The sequence below is a fragment of the Henckelia pumila genome, chromosome 3 (genome assembly GCF_033568475.1).
Source record: "Henckelia pumila isolate YLH828 chromosome 3, ASM3356847v2, whole genome shotgun sequence".
In the NCBI taxonomy this organism is placed as follows: Eukaryota; Viridiplantae; Streptophyta; class Magnoliopsida; order Lamiales; family Gesneriaceae; genus Henckelia; species Henckelia pumila.
In genome coordinates, this window is record NC_133122.1 from 67,100,255 (window position 1) to 67,106,254 (window position 6,000).

At 38.3% G+C, this 6,000-nt stretch overlaps 1 long non-coding RNA gene across 1 annotated transcript; it reads left to right on the forward strand.

Annotated features, from left to right (window-relative positions):
- Positions 1-353: 353 nt before the first annotated feature.
- On the forward strand, positions 354-1,838 carry LOC140887495 (uncharacterized). Its single transcript, XR_012151907.1, has 3 exons — positions 354-410; positions 507-581; positions 1,821-1,838. It is a non-coding gene; the product is annotated as an uncharacterized lncRNA (long non-coding RNA).
- Positions 1,839-6,000: the final 4,162 nt, after the last annotated feature.

The window sequence follows — 6,000 nt, forward strand, 5'->3', positions numbered from 1 at the left end:
GTTGGGTGTTTGTTGTTATCCTAATCCCAGACGCCCCAAACATGAAGCCGTTATAAATTTGCTGAAGGTTTACAAAAGCTTCCGAAGGAGGAGAAAGCTAGCTGATTGCATGCGAGTAGTATTCGCTTCTAGGATTCCACGGTATCATATCCATGTAACAAATGGGAGTAGTGCCCTCTTTGAAATAGTACAGGTGAACATAGTAAAAGAAAAAATAATCTTTGTTTTATATTCTTACATGGACTAAAGTTGATTAATTTATTTTATGTTTGTCCGAAAAAGGTGTGTGTCGCAGCCATCCGGAACAGAAGGCTTAAACTTCCTGATGAATTTAATGACTTGTATGAGATCAATAACGATAGGGAATCAGCGAATCAATCAGAAGTTTTACCACACACCAATGCTTTCAGGTTCCCTCATTTTCAAAGGAATTTAAATTTTTTGTACTTTAAAAAGGTCAGTTCAACAATATAACATTAAGAATTGTTTAATCCTGAATTCCCTAGGACATGTCTTATTCATGGAAAAGAACAAATAGGAGCTCCAAGCTATGGCCCGAGAACTCAGTGAAATCAATAAAGGTCAGCCCATTCTGTTAAATTTTTTGCTAACTGGAACTAGATAAACTTGCTAGAGGAGAACTACAAACTCATAAAATATCCTGCCTGTGTGTTCATTTGTTAACATGGTAATTTGTTCAAGAGAAACATGGCTTATTTATTCCTTCTCACAGTGAATATACGTGACTCTTTCCTTCAGGTTATTTTTTTTCATTTTATGTTTTTACAAAACTTACGAACTTCTGCTTGTTTTTGTGATTTCATTGGGTTTTCCTTTTTTCTCTTCTCGTTGTGTAGGTATTTTTCTTTTGCTTCCGAAATGTTTTTAAGGCCCTTTAAGGTGATCATTGTCTTCTAAATGAAGAGAAATTAATAGAGTTTTATGTATCTGAGCATTGCATCATAGATATATTGGTTGAGAACCAACTTATGTAAATTCCGTGCCGTGTTTCGTGTATTTTTGCTAGATTTCTACTACTTTTTAAATTCTACACAGGCTGCTCTATCAAAGTTAAAAAATTTAAGAAGATGAAGGACGCACTGGACCAAGATACTTAATACACTGTTGCTGAAGCTTTGACCGAGGGCACTTCTCCATGAGATTGAGCTCTTTACCTTCTCCTATGTCTAGCCTGAAAGAATTTACATCGTTTAGAAAATACAATAATATTGAAGGCCAGCCTCTTGAATAATAGTTTATGGAAGTTTAAAAGATAATTACCAGTAGAAGAAGGGCTCTTTACTTTGAGAATTCAACCACTTCACATAATAGAAATGTAGATTGTGCCCATAGCGGTGCCTTGGATCAATCTGCTCGATACCAATTACCAATTCAGTTAAATCAGTATATTTTTCAGTTTGATATAAGTTTTTAAAAGACAGAAGAGATAATTGATTCACTAACAGCTTCAAGCCAATGTTGTAAGGCAAGTTTCTGAGCTTTCCCATTCTTTGACAATCCTTTTCCAACCTGGAATCGGTAAGATAAATCGCATAAGTTTATGAATGAAAATTAGAAAAAGTATATTTTGTGGACGCTTATGTATGTTTTAATTGAAAGCTTACCTTAGCAGCCCTTGTTCTTGCTCTTGACCACCGTGAAATAACATTCTCATGTTTCTCAAGATCAAAGAAAGAAACCAAACTGTGCTTAAGAATATTACATTTATTTTCCTTTTTCTCTGTGTGAAGATCGATTAGGCATGTAAAGGAATGTAATGCTTTAGTTTTTTTCTGTCCACTGACTGAAGTTTGGTATAGGTCACGATTGTTGTTGTTGCGGTTCTTGGAGGGCTTCCATTGGCAGTAACCTTGACGTAAGTGTGTCATTAAGTTGTCTGTTATCAGCCACCTACCATTTTCCCATCTCCAATCTTGTTATTCATGAGCTTGATTTCTCTTTAATTTCCTACAGTCTTAGCGTACTCAATGAAGAAAATGGTGGCTGACAAGGCCTTGGTATGTCATTAATTATGGTTTTCTGTCAGGCTTTGTTTAGTGTTGATATTGTATTCTTCAAGAAATTGCTGATACAAATTGATCTACAGGTGCGTAGGATTTCAGCTTGTGAAACTATGGGATCAGCAACTACCATTTGCAGTGATAAGACATGAACTTTGACATGGCCGAGATGAACATGAAGAATTCGATTGTTTGTTATATTTGAATGATTTTTTTTATATTTAAATGATTTTTAATATTGAAATATTGTATATTAGATTTAATTTTCAAAAATTTTGAATATTGAGTGATAATATTGAAAATTTGTGAATTAAATTTTTTTTTGTTTTTAATTTGAGAAAAGACAACGCTTTTTAAACGTTGTCGTAGGTGGAAAAAGCGTTGTCGTTACTAAGCGTTGTCTTTTTCAAATATCACTGCGTTGTCTTTGCTCAAAACGACAACGCTTTTTAAGCGTTGTCTTTGACCGCGACCTTTCACAATACTGGCTACGACAACGCTTTTTTGTGACAAAGACAACGCAAAAAAAGCGTTGTCGTATCTAAAAATGACAACGCTTTTTTCGCGTTGTCTTTGAGCGTGGTCTTTTACAACACTGGCTACGACAACGCTTTTTCGGGGACATTAACAACGCGAAAAAAGCGTTGTGTTTGGCCGTTTTTCTTGTAGTGGTCGTTTCTGCCTAGACCAAAGACTTTTTGTAAGATTTTTTTGCACAAATTTTCTACTCCCTTTCTTCTAATATTTTGCCTTTGATTCTTGATGTCTTCTCACCATATAAAAGTTTTATTTTGAGCTTAGGAACAATTGAACCAATTTCTGGATTTCATCTTCTTTCGGCTACCGTTTGAGCATGTATCGATTCCATTTGAGTAAGGCTATATCTCTACCAAAGTCCAAGATAGTTTCGTTCTTCAAATAACGAAGGCAAGTACAATTTTAAAGGTTTTGAAACCACCATTCAAAATATAATTATTTTGATATGAAAAGATGTATGTTGAGATATGTATGCATGATTTTCAAGAATTTCAAGAGCATGAAATTTTGATTTTAAGGGTTTGAAGAGCATGTTATGTGATGGTATGAAATCGTGAAGCATAAGTCGTTCTTGTCATGTTCTTGAATTTGAATCAAGAGATACATGTTTCATTTAAGTTTTTATGTGTTCTTGAGGTTTCAAGGGATTTTTTATTTAAAGTATATAGCTAGAGTAGTGGAAAATATCATATTTTGAAGAATTGAGTTAGTTTGAGTTAAAACTTTGAAATGTTGCATGTGCTGGATTGTCTCAGATTAGCGGCACTAGTTACCATTTTGGTGGTTAAGACTACTGTACTAATCCAAATGATATGAGGTCAATTGTATTTGGAAGATACCTCATTTTTCGACAACTTTCATGTTTTGAGTTTTGTAAAAATCATTTTGGAAGATTGGTCAAAATCACCCCGAATTGTGTCGAGTGTTTTGAATTCCCGGCAGTGACACATCTAGGAATAATGAGCATATATTTTTACTGAAAACTCTAATTGAGGTGCGGTTTTCTGCATTAGAAATACATGATCAAGAGCTACAACTTTTAATTTTACCACGTTTTCAAATTTGGATTGAAACATAGAGTTTCAGAGCGAACCAGAAGACCCATTTGCGCAGGTCATGCGCACCCGCGCCGAGAAGTGGAGCGGCCGCGCCGGACCTTCGAAATTCAAGTTTTTTTTAAATGTTATTTTAGGGTCCTAATTTCATGGTTATGATATTTTAAGGCTTATAAAATATTTTTAAGAGTTCCTATGCAAAAATTTCAAGTTTAAAGGTCAAGAACGGAGAGAACGACTTATGTGGGCCGATTACGTTATGTGATGCATGTACATGTTTAAGTTTCATTCATGAAACCTATGTTCAGTATGAAAGTATGATTTTTAATCATCTATGACACGTATAAAGTTATTGAGTAAAGTTTTATGTTCATGAAGTTATAGTTATGACGGAAATTATGATGCATCAATGATGCTTCACAATGAATGACATGTTATGATAACACAATTAAAAGATGATGGAATGATGTGATGAATGATGTATAATGAAGCATAAAGGAATTTGATGTCTTATGTGTCTTATGCATCCAAAACTCACACTTGCTCAGTAAGGCGTACAACTGCTCACCCCGAAGAGTCAGCAGTACCAACCGCAAGTGAGAAAATGCTCGTTCGCATTACGCGAATACATCAGGATGTCGTCAATAAAGACCACGACAAACTTGTCTAAATACTCCCTGAAGACACGGTTCATCAGATCCATAAATATAGCCGGCACATTATTCAATCCAACTGGCATCACTAGAAACTCGTAATGCCCATAGCAAGTACGGAATGTAGTCTTGGCTACGTCCTGATCTCGGACTCTCATCTGATGATACCCAGATCTCAAGTCAATCTTGGAGTAAACCGAAGTACCCTGCAACTGATCAAACAAGTCATCAATACGAGGCAAAGAATAGTTGTTCTTCACAGTAACTCGGTTCAGCTGCCGATAGTCAATACATAGCTGCATAGACCCATCCTTCTTCTTCAAAAAGAGAACAGGAGCTCCCCAAGGAGATACACTAGAACGAATGTACCCCTTGTCCAAAAGGTCCTGTAACTGATTCTTCAACTCTCGCATCTTTGTCGGAGCCAGACGATATGGTGCTCGAGAAATAGGCGAAGTATCCGGCATCAACTCTATGCCAAACTCGACTTCCCTAGCAGGAGGAAAACCCGGAATCTCATCAGGAAACACATCTGGGAATTCATCCACAATCGGAATACTCTCTATCCCTACGCTCTCAGTGGACAAATCAACTGCATAGATGAGGTAACCTTCCCCGCCCGACTCTAGAGCTCTACAGGCTCTCAAAGCTGATACCAAGGATATCGAGGGTCGGGCTCCCTTACCATAGAAAAACTAGCTATCACTCCCATCCGGATGAAAGCATATTAATATCTGATAGCAGTCCACTGAAGCTCGATAGGTAGTCAACATGTCAATCCCCAGAATACAATCGAAGTCATCCATCGCAAGAACCATGAGATTCGCTATCAGAATGTTTCCTTCGAACTCTAAAGGGCAACCCATCACTAGACGCTTAGCCAAAGCAGATTGGCCCGTCGGAGTAGAAACAGAAACTACTACGTCTAGTGCAATGCATGGTAACTTATGCCTCTTAACAAAACGTGCAGAAATAAAGGAATGAGATGCACCAGTGTCAATAAGTACAAGAGCAGGTATACCATATAACAAAAATGTACCTGCGATGACCTTCTCATTATCCTCCACTGCCTGATCGTGCCTCAAGGCAAACACCTGGCCAGAAGCCCGCGGCCTCAAATGAGAACTTCCAGCAGACTCTCCCTGCGACCTCTGTTGAACGGTGGCCTGAGAACCCGATCTTGAACCAGAACCAGAACCGCCTCCCCCAGATAGTGGACAATCCCTCCGGAGATGACCCACATCTCCACAATGGAAACAAGCTCCAGAAGCTCTACGACACTTGTCTGACGGATGGTTCTTCTCGCAATGGTTGCACTTGTACTTCTTCCCAAAACGAACAACACCAGTGGAATCAGAGGAAGAAGAAGTAGATCCGGACTTCTTGAAAGACTGAGCACGGGAACCCAAAGAACTCGCAGGCCTAGTGTAGTAACCAGCATTTCTAATTAGTGATTAATGAGTAATTAATCACGTGATCATGTTTAGATTAAGTAAAACATGATTAAGTAAGTTCCTGTTGGGATAACGGACTTCAGAAATGGATTCAGGACACTCGAAAATAGCCGGGAAGGTCCCAAGGGTTCGGATGGTTCGGAAGCTCCGAACCAAGTCAGGAGGCTCCGAACGGGTTCGGAGGATCCGAACTCAGGATCGGAGGCTCCGAAGTGGATCGGAAGCTCTGTCGGTAAGATCGGACGTTCCGATCAGGACCAGGGCACACGTCACCGCTTAT